The following is a 14,110-nucleotide window of genomic DNA, read 5'->3' as shown; positions in this document are numbered from 1 at the left end:
ACTTATGATGGCAGAAAAGAGTTCAGTTGTTGCCTGGAGATATCAGTAGAGAAAAGGACGGACTTCCAAGGGGCTCAAAGACTCTCTTGGAGGGAGATGAAAATATATGCTATTCTGACTGTGATGATGATTTCAATGGTGTACACGTATCCCAAAACTCATAAAATCAAACACTTTAAATATGTGTGGCTGACTGGGCGCGGTGGCTCAAGCCTGTAATCCCAGCACTTTGGGAGGCCGAGACGGGCGGATCACGAGGTCAGGAGATCGAGATCATCCTGGCTAACACGGTGAAACCCCGTCTCTACTAAAAAATAAAAAAAAATAAAAATAAAAATAAAAAAAAACTAGCCAGGCGTGGTGGCGGGCGCCTGTAGTCCCAGCTACTCGGGAGGCTGAGGCAGGAGAATGGCATGAACCCGGGAGGCGGAGCTTGCAGTGAGCGGAGATCCGGCCACTGCGCTCCAGCCTGTGCGACAGAGCGAGACTCCATCTAAAAAAAAAAGGAAAAAAATGTGTGGCTTATTGTTCACCTATTATACCCCAATAAAGTTGTAAAAAATATATATAAACAAAGTTAAACCACAAACTGCAAAAACCACTGCAGTGAGCCACTGAAAGAGTATTATCTACAAGGTAATGAGGACCCCAACAAATCAATTAAAAATACAAATGAAGCAACAGAAAATGGGTACAGAGCACATCCTCGGAAAAAAACTGTTCTGTCTCAACAAAATGTAAAAATTCACCTTATTTACCTACGGCTTTGAAGGAACAGCAATATCTGCAAGGGTCACTGGTGAGAATGCGGCCCTTCACTCGGGAAGAATGCGCCTCGCAGAGCATCCTAGCTGCACCTCCAGCATCCTAACCACACCTCCAGCATCCTAACCGGACCCCCAGGATCCTAAGCACACCTCCAGCATCCTAACCACACCCTCAGCATCCTAACCACACCCCCAGCATCCTAATCACACTCCCAGCATCCTAATCACACTCCCAGCATCCCAAACACACCCCCAGCATCCCAACCACACCCCCAGCATCCTAACCACACCCCCAGCATCCTAACCACACCCCCAGCATCCTAACCACACCCCCAGCATCCTAACCACACCTCCAGCATCCTAATCACACTCCCAGCATCCCAAACACACCCCCAGCATCCTAACCACACCTCCAGCATCCTAACCACACCTCCAGCATCCTAACCACACCCCCAGCATCCTAATCACACCTCCAGCATCCTAACCACACCTCCAGCATCCTAACCACACCCCCAGCATCCTAATCACACCTCCAGCATCCTAACCACACCTCCAGCATCCTAACCACACCCCCAGCATCCTAATCACACCTCCAGCATCCTAATCACACCTCCAGCATCCTAACCACACCCCCAGCATCCTAATCACAACCCCAGCATCCTAATCACAACCCCAGCATCCTAATCACAACCCCAGCATCCTAATCATACCCCAAGCATCCTAACCACACCCCCAGCATCGTGGCCACACCCCCAGACCTTCTAACTCATCCCGCCAGACTCAGCATCCTAGGTGCTACCTGGCCTGTCAGATCACCAAATTCCATGTGTAAAACAGAAGCCCCACCCCACATGTACATATATCCTTGAGCTGTATTTTTTCAGTCCAATCGTTTACAAACTTTCCATCTTGTTGGGTTGTTTTTTTGTTTGTTGGTGTTTTGTTTTTTGTTTTTTATTTTTTTTAGCAGGGTCTTGCTCTGTCATCCAGGTTGGAGTGCAGTGGTGCAATCATGGCTCATTGCAGCTTCCAACTCCTGTGCTCAAGTGATCCTCCAGCCTCAGCCTCCCAAGTAGCTGGAACTACAGGAGTGCACACCAGGCCCAGATTTTTAAATTTTTTGTAGAGGCAGGGTCTTGTTCTGTTGCCCAGTCTCATCTGGAACTCCTAGGCTCAAGCGATCCACCTGCCTCAGCCTCCCAAAGTGCTGGGATTACAAGTGTGAGCCACTGTACCCGGCTTCATTTATAGTTATATTACTCAAACCCAATGCAGAGAAGGGATTGTTATAATCCTCAGGCCAGGATAGAGCTCCATGGAGGTGTGGACCACAGTCTGCACTGCTATGGCAAAGGCACACCTATCCTTCCTGCTGTGGAAACACAAACTCCTTGAGGCCACAAGGGCATCCGTTCCACCTAGCCCCTCAGAACGGAGCACGTGACTTCCTGCCCTGCATCCAGAATCATATCTCGAGTTTTATTACAGGCACTTTGCAAAACACTTCCAAATACTTTTTTTCCCTTTGTTTTTGTTGCTTTCTTTTCTTTTTGAAACAGGGTCTCCCTCTGTCACCCAGGCTGGAGTGCAGTGGTTGGATCATAGCTCACTGCAGCCTAGAACTCCTGGGCTCAAGCGATTCTCCTGCCTCAGCCTCCCAAGTAGTTGGGACCACATGTGAGCACCACCACACCCAGCTAATGTGTTTTATTATTATTATTATTGTATAAATAGGGTCTTGCTAGATTGCCCAGGCTGGCCTCGAACTCCTGGCCTCAAGTAATCCTCCCGCCTCCACCTTCCAAAGTACTGGGATTACAGGTTTGAGCCACCCCTCTGGCTCGAACGTTTTTGTTATTCAAGTTTCACAAGAACCCTGATCTGGTATCACAGTTAATGTTATTATGACCCTTATTTCGAATTTGACGACTGCAAAGACTTGCAGGTGAGTGATTGTACCCGAGGCTGTCCGGTTCATCAGGAAGGGGACCTGAGCCTCCCGCCTCCTGCCTCCACGTGCAGCGTTTTCCCCAGAGCCCCGACGAGTTTTGGAAACCAGAGCTGCAGGCGACTGCCCCTTTGTGGAGAGAGCTGAGGCGAGGCGAGGCGAGCTGGGGTGGGCGCGGCCGGATGCAGAGCTGCAGGGTTCCTTCTCCTTCTCCGTCCCCCTCTGCCTGGCGGTTCCACTCCGCCTGCCCGCGGCTGACTGAAACTGACAGGCTCGCGGGAGAACTGGAGCAGAGGCGGGAGGGGGCGGGGACAGGAGGCAGAGCCCGCCCGGAAAAATCCCAGGTGGCGGTGGAAGGAATAAGGGGAGAAACAGGAACATCTATAGGAAAAGGGACACTATGTGCACATTTCGTGTCTCCTCGGCTTTCCAGCTTTTCTCCCTTTAAGCCTTTATTAAAGGAAAAAAAATGAACAGATAAATAGTTCGTTTATTAATTATTAACAAACAAGTGGCACTAATGAATAGCATCATTAAAGGGCATTTTGTGAATATTAATGTGTAGTTATAGTCTAAATAAGGTATCCGTTCTCCCCTTGGCCAGCCAAGGTCTTTCCCATTCTTGTTCAAAAGTCATCTATCTTAATTACACAGCCCCACCCCCCCACCCCCGCAAGCCCCGCCAATTAAAACCCCGCAGTCACAGCCCCTATTCGGCATTTCCTGTAGTCCTTATCACATAGGACACTATTAACACATGATTTTAACATTTATTTTTATTGTCTGTGCACTAGAGCAAATGTTTTATAAAGACATGAATTTTTGTATTTTGTACACTGATGTGAACGAGTACCTAATAATGCCATAGGTGGACAATAAATATTTGTGGGAAAAAATAAAATAGACTGGGCGCAGTGGCTCATGCTTGTAATCCCAGCACATTGGGAGGCCAAAGTAGGTGGATCACTTGAGGTCAGGAGTTCAAGATCAGCCTGGACAACATGGTGAAACCCTGTCTCTACTAAAAATACAAAAATTAGCCAAGTGTGGTGGTGTGCTACTCAGGAGGCTGAGGCAGGAGAATTACTTGAACCTGGAAGGTGGAGGTTGTAGTGAGCCGAGATCGTGCCACTGCATTCCAGCCACTGCGTGACAGACAAATAGAGAGCCAATCATGAGTGAACTCCCATTCACAATTGCTTCAAATAGAATAAAATACCTAGCAATCCAACTTACAAGGGATGTGAAGGACCTCTTCAAGGAGAACTACAAACCACTGCTCAATGAAATAAAAGAGAACACAAACAAATGGAAGAACATTCCATGTTCATGGATAGGAAGAATCAATATTGTGAAAATGGCCATACTGCCCAAAGTAATTTATAGATTCAGTGCCATCCCCATTAAGCTACCAATGACTTTCTTTACAGAATTGGAAAAAAACTACTTCAAACTTCATATGGAACCAAAAAAAGAGCCCATATGGCCAAGACAATCCTAAGCCAAAAGAACAAAGCTGGAGGCATCACACTACCTGACTTCAAACTATACTACAAAGCTACAGTAACCAAAACAGCATGGTACTGGTACCAAAACAGAGAATATAGACCAATGGAACAGAACAGAGCCCTCAGAAATAATACCACACATCTACAACCATCTGGTCTTTGACAAACCTGACAAAAACAAGAAATGAGGAAAGGATTCCCATTTTAATAAATGGTGCTGGGGAAACTGGCTAGCCATTAGTAAAAAGCTGAAACTGGATCCCTTCCTTATACCTTTTAAAAAATTAATTCAACATGGATTAGAGACTTAAATGTTAGACCTAAAACCATAAAAACCCTAGAAGAAAACCTAGGCAATACCATTGAGGACATAGGCATGGGCAAAGACTTCATGTCTAAAACACCAAAAGCAATGGCAACAAAAGCCAAAATGGACAAATGGGATCTAATTAAACTAAAGAGCTTCTGCACAGCAAAAGAAACTACCATCAGAGTGAACAGGCAACCTACAGAATGGGAGAAAATTTTTGCAATCTACTCATCTGACAAAGAGCTAATATCCAGAACCTACAAAGAACTCAAATTTACAAGAAAAAAACAAACAACCCCATCAAAAAGTGGGCAAAGCATATGAACAGACACTTCTCAAAAGAAGACATTTATGCAGCCAACAGACACATGAAAACATGCTCATCATCACTAGCCATCAGAGAAATGCAAATCAAAACCACAATGAGATACCATCTCACACCAGTTAGAATGGCAATCATTAAAAAATCAGGAAACAACAGGTGCTGGAGAGGATGTGGAGAAATAGGAACACTATTACACTGTTGGTGGGACTGTAAACTAGTACAACCATTGTGGAAGACAGTGTGGTGATTCCTCAAGGATCTAGAGCTAGAAATACCATTTGACCCAGCCATCCCATTACTGGGTATATACCCAAAGGATTATAAATCATGCTGCTGTAAAGACACATGCACACACATGTTTATTGAGGCACTACTCACAATAGCGAAGACTTGGAACCAACCCAAATGTCCATCAATGACAGACTGGATTAAGAAACTGTGGCACATATATACCATGGAATACGATGCAGCCATAAAAAAGGATGAGTTCATGTCTTTTGTAGGGACGTGGATGCAGCTGGAAACCATCATTCTCAGCAAACTATCACAAGAATAGAAAACCAAGCACCACATGTTCTCACTCATAGGTGGGAATTGAACAATGAGAACACTTGGACACAGGAAGGGGAACATCACACATGGGGGCCTGTTGTGGGCGGGGGAAGGGGAAGCGATAGCATTAGGAGATATACCTAATGTAAATGACGAGTTAATGGGTGCAGCACACCAACATGGCACATGTATACATATGTAACAAACCTGCACATTGTGCACATGTACCCTAGAACATAAAGTATAATAAAAAGAAAGAAAATAATTTTTAAAAGGAAAAAGAAAGAAACTAAAAGAAAAAGAAAAAAGAAAAGAATACTACAAGTGAGAGTGAGAGGGGTTCCCTCCATATGCCACCACCCACTTCCTGTATTCCTCCTTTCTGTCATCAAGGGCTTGCAAGAGAGGCGAGAGAGGTGAAGGGAACCTCACCTCAGCCATGAGCTATGTCCTTCCCTCTGAGCAGGCTCTGGAAGTCTCCACTGCAGAGCTCCTGGCTGCTACCCTTTGGCACTCCGACGCCTTGGGCGGCATCCTCCCATGCGGGCACATAGTTTCAGAGTGGAAACAGCCCAGTGCTCTTATTTTACAGGACCCCGTGAGACACAATGGCCTTCCCAAGGGTACACAGTGAGCTCCTGAGTCCCTCTCTCCCTCTCTACCAGTGCATAGACACTTTGTCAGTCGGTGGCCAATGGCCTGGCCCTTGGCAAATGCTGGAAGGTGGAAGCTATATTGAGGCCTGGCAGCCTCTACTGTCTGTGTTCTCTTCTCCTCTCACCCCAGTGCTGGTCTTTCCTCTTTCCGCCTTCCCAGAGCCATGATGTACTCAGTGATTCATCAGTGATTGCATTTGTCCAAGCAGACAAACGCCTATTTCACTCCAGACTCCAGGGGAGGAGGTGCTGGCCTAGAATTGCAGTCATCAGAGGCTAAGTAGAAAGATATTTTGCAGAGGAGGATCATCTCGTCCAAACTCTAATATGTGCTTTTTCTAAAGAGCTTTCAACTTTTTAAACCCACAGGACAGAGCAGAGTCCAAAGCCAGAGAGGAAATGACCGGCCCAGGATCTCTCTCGGAGTCAGGGTTGTAGGAGTCCAGGTATTCTGATTCCCAGTTCTCCATCTGCAGATTTTCTCTTCCCTCCATTATCAACATATCTTGAGAAGAGAAGAGTCACATAAACAAGAAAAATTTCCAGCAGGTTTTCCCTGAATCTTTCCAGCTCGAAGTAAGCCTGACATATGGATGCTTATTCTCACTCCTATCTTGAACCTCATCATCAGAGGCTGCCAGAGTGAACTTAGAGCAAGAGATAAAAAACAAAAAACAAAAAAAAAAAAACAGTCCTTTAAACAGGCCATATCCTTTTGTGGTTCATAAGCATGATGATTGGGTTTTCAGGCTATTGTGTGAGATGTGCCTCACTCAAACTATGATGTGATGTCTGCACATTACCCATCTGATGGGAAGAAAAAGAAAAAAGGCCAGGGACAGCAGCTCACGCCTGTAATCCCAGCATTTTGGGAGGTTGTGGCAAGAGGATCACTTGAGCCCAGGAGTTTGAGACCAGCCTGGGCAATATAGTGAGACCCCCTCTCTACAAAAAAAAAAAAAAAAAAATTAAATTAGCCAGGTGCAGTGCACACACCTGTAGGTGGGAGGATCACTTGAGCCCAGGAGGTCGAGGGTATAGTGAGTTATGTTTGTGCCACTGAACTGCAGCCTGGGCAACAAAGCTAGACCCTGTCTCATAAAACAAACAAACAACCCCAAAACAGGCCACAATTATTTCTATTTGTTGAGCATCTAATATGTGCCAAGCACTTCCAAGTATCCATCCTCTGACATAATCTACACAGCAATCCTGCAACATCAGCTCAGAGACCACAAAGCCAGGAAGGATCAAAGCTGGCATTTACACTGAGCACTGCGTGACACCAGAGCCCATGTTTTTTGCTCCTTAAAATCTTAGCTGCAGTGGGCAACGTCAAAATGGAGAAAAAGACCTTCAGGGAGGTGACCCTATTGTCCCTCAGAGGCTACCAACTCCAAAGGGGTCCCTTCCATCCCGCATTTCTGGGTTAGGTTTTCCACAGCTCCCGTTGCCATGGCATTAGGGGCTCTTGTCACCATTTGAAAACCCAGAAGAGGAAAATAAGAGGGTTCAGCTCTTTGATTCAAGAGCTGACCAGTTCAGGGCTGAGCATGGTGGCTCATGCCTGTAATCCCAGCGCTTTGGGAGGCCAAGGCAGGCAGATCACCTGAGGTCAAGAGTTCAAGACCAGACTGGACAACATGGTGAAACCTCATCTGTACTAAAAATACAAAAATTAGCCGGGCATGGTGGCAGGCGCCTGTAATCCCAGCTATTCAGGAGACTGAGGCAGGAGAATAGCTTGAACCTGGGAGGCAGAGGTTGCAGTGAGCCGAGAGCTGAGATCGCGCCACTGAACTCCAGTCTGGGTAACAGAAGAAAACTCTGTCTCAAAAAAGGAAAAAAAAAAAAAAAAAAGAGCTGACCCTGACCAGTTCTTTTAAAAGATCAACTTAATCTGGTCTTTGAATGAGGATTAGAAATTAGAGACAGATGATGGCACTTGCAGGTCTTGAAGTTATTCAGCTTCTTGCTCTAAGAAGTTCTGTTCACTTTTCAGACATGATCTCATTCTCCTCGCCAGGATCATAGTGGGAGAGCAGAGAGGGGATGGGGACAGCTCTCTGTAGGGTCAGATGAGGAGTGAGGCTCATGCCTCCACCCCTGTGGCAGAACCTGCTCCCTCTCCTCTCTTCTCCTGCCTGGCATGAAAGCTAAGGCTATCATGCCACTGGCACTGTTCCAAGTAAGCTGGAATTTACCTGAGGGCCATGGTTTGCACCATCAAGTTTAAAATATCAAGAAACAGGGTCAAGTGTGGTAGCTCATGCCTGTAATCCGAGCACTTTGGGAGGCAGAGGTGGGCAGATCACTTGAGGTTAGGAGTTTGCAACTAGCCTGGCCAACATGATGAAACCCATCTCTACTAAAAATACAAAAAATTAGCCAAGTGTAGTGGCGGGCACCTGTAGTCCCAGCTATTTGGGAGATTGAGGTGAGAGAATCATTTGAACCCAGGAGGCGGAGGTTGCAGTACTGGGATCGTTCCACTGTATTCCAGGCAGGGCAACAGAGTAAGACCTTGTCGAAAGGAGGAAAGAAAGACAGACAGACAGACAGAAAGAAAGAAAGAAAGAAAGAAAGAAAGAGAAGAGAGAGAGAGAGAGAGGGAGGGAGGGAGGGAGGGAGGGAGAAGGAAAGAAAGAAAAGAAAAGAAAGAAAGAAAAGAAAGAAAGAAAGAAAGTCCCCATGTCTATAGACTATTAGAGCTGAGAAGGACATCCCTGTTCCAAGTTTATCCTCCTACTCAACACCCACCTGGCATTTTCCAGAGGGGCAAACAGGAGCCCAGAGGGATGAAGCGAATGGAAGGGAAAGAGTTCCTGTTCAAAACAGCCTCTAGGTATCACGTCCCTCTTTCCTACTCCAGTGAGGAACATTTTCTATGCCCCCTATAAGATGCTCAGCATATGCTTTGTTCATCATTCTCTCGTTTGATTTTCTCCATGCTATGGTCTGTGTCCCTCCAAAACTCTATTGAAATCGTAACCCCAAGGTGATGGTATTAGTAGGTGGGGTCTTTGGGAGGTGGTTAGGTCATGAGGGTGGAGTCTTCAGAATGGGATTAGTGTTCTTATAAAGGAAACCACAGATAGCTCATTCACCCCTTTTGCCAGTAAGGATACAGCAAGAAGAAAGTGCCAACCATGAGCCAGAAAGTGGGCCCTCACCAGAGAACAAATCTATCTTGAACTTGGACTTCACAGCCTCCAGAACTGTGAGAAATAAATTTCTGCTGTTTATCAGCTATGCTGGTTATGGTCTGTTCCTTGGTTTCCCCATCTGTTACATCTCCATTTGTTACAGCAGCCCAAATGGACTAAGGCACTGTATCACCCTGCTTGCTCTTGGTGCAATGATACAGTGAAAAGAAAATGCCCTTTGGAATCAGACAGACAGGTTTAAAGCTCAGCTCTCCTTGCATTGAATAGCTGTGTGATTTTAGCAAGTTTCTTAATATTTCCTCAAACTCAGGGCTGAGAACAGTCTGGACAGGTCCATTTTAAATCTAACACTCTCTGGTTCTCTGTCCTAGATTACTTAAAATAAGGTACTGGAGGACTCCAGCTCTTTGCTTTATGTGTTGATATTCTAGTACTTGTATTCCAAATGTTTTTCACATTCAGCTTTGAATTCCATGTCTCAAATTTACCACATTTTTATACTTAGAAACTATGGTTTACATCACATTGACCAGTTCTCAATACAGAGGGATCTGTTGGGAGTTCTGAAACAGAGACACATACCAGTTTCCAACTTGGCCAGACCACTCAAAAATGAAAGGAGAAGAGACAGAGCTCTTGCTTATGGAGTACGCTTCTTAGTAACCAGCTTCCCATTTTGTAGGTGAGGCCAAGGATGTCAAACGTTGTTTGTTTAGACATCTGTGAATTAGCACTCCCAGCTCTTAGCCCAAACTGCAGAGGAAAATTCATTTGAAATTTCCAATAGTCCCAGCCTTTGGCAGCATATAAATTAAAAAGAAAGAAATGGCCTGGGGGTGCAATTCTAGAACATCCTAGCACAATCAGTAGTACACTCAAAAATTGAGCACATTAGACACTATTTATTTATTTGTATCATTATTTTTTGAGACAGAGTCTTGCTCTGTCGTCGAGGCTGGAGTGAGGGGCATGATCTCGGCTCACTGCAACCTCTGCCTCCCGGGTTCAAGTGATTCTCTTGCCTCAGCCTCCTGAGTAGCTGGGATTACAGGTGTGCACCACCACACCCAGCTAATTTTTGTATTTTAAGTAGAGATGGGGTTTCACCATGTTGGCCAGGCTGGTTTCAAACTCCTGGCCTCAGGTGATCCATCCACCTTGGCCTCCAAAAGTGTTGGGATTACAGGTGTAAGCCACCGTGCCCAGCCTAGACACTATTTAATAAGAATTCATCCAGTATTTTATTCATATGTTTAGACTAAACTCTCTACTTACCTGCTTTGTCAGAATCACTCTCAAACTCGTAGGGCTTGGAGAGCTAAGTAACATTCTAATAATTCAGAAGCTGTAAGTTTTCACACTGAAATCCTTCAGTGCCCAACAGGCCTGAGCTAAAAATCCCTGAGCAGGCCGGGCATGGTAGTTTCATTGTTAAAAGTAACTTTGTTCTTGTTTATATCATGGACTTCCCCCTACCCTGAAGGATAGGGAAAGTATCTATCCCACAAAAACCTGCACTTGGGAAGTGCTCCATATTATTTCTGGGCTGTATTTTATTATTGGATCTGTTTGAAATATGGAATTAATCTCCATATAGCTTCTTTTGTTCCTCAGTTTCCCCATCTGTCATTTATTTTCTAGTTTCTATCTAGTTGTGTATCAATCATCTATCTACAGGTGTGAAGAATCAAGCAGTCTCTAAACATGGTTTTCTCCATTGTCTGTCACCCCTGTGAAGCAGGCAATAGTCAAGAGGAGGAAATTATTGTTCCAGCTGAGAGGTCATCAGTTAAAGAGCCTTGCATAGAAGGGTAAACATGATATCATCTCAAAATGCTCCTTGCAGGAAGACTAATAAATGTTGCCCCAAGGAACCCTTTATACACAGGATCTTGGCTCCAAAACTGGCTTCCAAGGAGTTTTGAGTCCTTCTATTAGGTTGGCGCAAAAAATGATTGCTTTTAATGGCAAAAAATCCCACAACTACTTTTGCACCAACTTAATACTTGCCAAAGATCTCCTACCCTGGTAGGACCTTTGTTCAATGTAACTATAGGACATCCTTCCTACCAAAGCAAACAACACAAATCAAGCAATTAAGTTATAAAATGAGGCTTGGCACCTAGAGGAAATAGAACAATGATTAAGAAGGAATCCGAACACCTAATAAAATAGAATCCATAAACTGGCAGACTATGTTCTCAAACTACTGCCACCAAATGTCATCTGACACATGTGGCTAAGAGTGGCAGGAGTGAGTTTTCAAAATGCTGTTGGTTGAAGAAGCTCCATAGATTATTTTGGGGTACTACTTGTGGGGTTCAATAGCAGGTCAAGTTTGCTTTGTGTCTCTGACAAATGACCTAGACCCATCTCCTGACGAGCAACGGAGTCTATCAGAATGCTTTTAGCTGCAAGTAACAGAAACCCCTGTTCAATCGATAAAGAACTTTATTATCTCATATAACAGGAAGGCCAGTAGAAATGCAGGTTTCAGAATTGATTGATTTGGTGGCTTGGCAGTGTCACCAAGGACTCGGGTTCTTTTCATCTCTCTTCCCTGTCATCCTCAGAGTTGGTTTTAATAATAGAATGGCAGGAACAATTCTTAGCATCTCATCTAGACCCTTCATCATCTTCTAGAGGCAAGGAAGCCTCTCCCTGAGACCTTGCAGTGCTAACCACCAGCCAAGGGGAAAGATACCCTTTCACCAGTCAAAACCACTCTGGAGCTGAGGGTGAGGTCATCTCTCCACAGGCACATGGTCACATGGGTAATGGAGGACACATGAACAAGATTGGCATACTGTTAAAAAAAAAAAAAGAGGGGGGAAATAGAGTGATCATTGCAGAAACCATGCTAGGACACAATAGAATGACTACTGAGGGACTGAATGCCTATAGGAGCATATAGGCAAGAATTGCATTGTCCTCAGACTGAGTAACGATATGGCTTACCCTCCTTTCCGGGCAACACAAGGCAGTCTGTCTTAAGAATGCTCAAGGAAAGTCAAATCATCCCAAAGATGTGACAGCAATGAGTGGAAGTGACATGAAGGGAGCTGGGGGATGGGTGGAAGCACATGACAATTACTCATACAAACCCACAGGCTTTCTGCAAGGTCCTGAGCTGTCTTCCTGCCCATGGGGAATGGCAAGGAGGGGATGTGTCACTGGCTGTTTCCAGCAACACTGTGACTGCCTGATAAACTGATGGTGTCAGTGTGAGTGTCTCTGGCTTATTAAGTTAATGGAGGAAGTAAACTTTTTTTCTGAATATGGAATGGACAAAAGCCAAGTTCACAGGCAATAGCCAACTCAAAGCAGGATGATAAGTTTCCCTTGGAAGTAGCCTGACATCACTATCTGAAGACTCCATCATGGGCATGATTTGACATTTATCTAGCCCACAGTGATTAAAAGACAGAAATGCCTATTCCTTCCCATCAAAGACTTTGTAGGAACTGTTATTATTAATTGTTATGGCTTATCTACCTTACAGTTAACAAAACAACTTCCCATAAATGATCCCATTAATTTCATATAACTTAGGTATTTGTTGTTATCCTCCTTTATAGTTGAGGAAACTGACCCTTAAGGAAGTTAAATAACCCACTCAGGATTACGCAGTTGGTGAATAACTCGACCTATACCCAGAATGGCCTTTCACAGAGGTAGAACCTCAACTTGTCTTTATTGTACAATGTGTGGCATCTGTGAGGCCCTGAAAGGTTGTAGAGGCTATCTTCCACCTTGATCTGAAATTGAGCTTGACTTTCCTACTAGGAGGAACATCCCATTGAACTAAGGCACCATGTCTCCAAATGAGTCCTACCGAAAGGTTCACATACTGCCTGGGAAATGGAAAAGAAACTGGAATCCTATTCTCTGCCAATTATACTTCAGTGGCCCGCCATGCCTTCCCTTCAATCCAGAGCTATGTAGCTAGCTCTTACATGGAAATAAGAGGGCCAGGGGTCCGTGGAAAGAAAGAGTTACTTAGACATAAGGTAATGAGATCAGTTATGAGGAGAAGGAAGACATGCTACAGGATTTTATCCTCCTTCTTACAGGAGTGCCTCAGGCTTCTGGAAAAGGAAAAGGGAGGCTTAAAACTCAAAGGATAGACAAAAGGGAAATGATTCCAAGCCTGGAGGAAAACCCAAAGGAATCTGAATTACACCTCTGGGTGCTGAGCCTTCCTTAAGATCCCGAGTTTCAATCGTCAGCACAACTTGCGAAGGACATTGAATCAAACATTCAGAACTTCCCAGTCTAAACAGCGGCAGGCAGACTCCCAGCTTGTCTCCAAGGGGACCCTCCGGGCGCTGTCTGCGGTGCTGAAGCAGCGCAGCCTGATGCCTGGAACAGGCAGAGACAACAAGGACCTTTCCAGGCTGCTCCATGTTCTGTCTCTGATTTAGCTTCAAGGTCATAGCAATCCCTAAGCCTGGAATTCAGCTGCTTAAAAGGCGGAATTGGGACAAAGTGCCAAAATCTCCACCTCTAGCTTTACACCCATCACTGACACCAGCTTTTTGAAGACTTAGAAAAATTATTTTTGAAGCTTCAAGATTTGTATCAGCCAAACTGCCAGGTCAGATAATTTGCCAATAACATTCCAAAAATCCACTTTTCTAGTCCCATTTTCTCTCTCAGTGGATCTTCCTTTCCCCATCTCAAATGCTGCCCTCTTATACTGGGCCTCTTCTACAACCCACTTCCAAGCTCCTATTGGAAGAGCATCTGGGAGACATCTTTTATAAACCAGAGTGAATTTAAGTCAGTGCGGGCCTCCGTTTAAAACCTTACATTCAGCCAGGTGCAATGGGTCATGCCTGTAATTCCAGCACTTTGGGAGATCGAGGCAGGAGGAT

The 14,110-nt window shown here is 45.0% G+C and overlaps 1 non-coding gene across 1 annotated transcript; it reads left to right on the top strand.

Annotated features, from left to right (window-relative positions):
- Positions 1 to 6,775: 6,775 nt before the first annotated feature.
- LOC117063559 lies at positions 6,776 to 6,879 on the top strand. The gene has a single exon (XR_004428986.1). It is a non-coding gene; the product is annotated as a small nucleolar RNA U13 (small nucleolar RNA).
- The last annotated feature ends 7,231 nt before the right edge of the window (positions 6,880 to 14,110 follow it).

Source organism: Trachypithecus francoisi, unplaced genomic scaffold (genome assembly GCF_009764315.1).
Source record: "Trachypithecus francoisi isolate TF-2019V2 unplaced genomic scaffold, Tfra_2.0 Contig01554, whole genome shotgun sequence".
NCBI lineage: Eukaryota > Metazoa > Chordata > Mammalia > Primates > Cercopithecidae > Trachypithecus > Trachypithecus francoisi.
The sequence above is the reverse complement of the archived record's forward strand: the minus strand, read 5'-3'. Positions and strand labels throughout refer to the sequence as shown.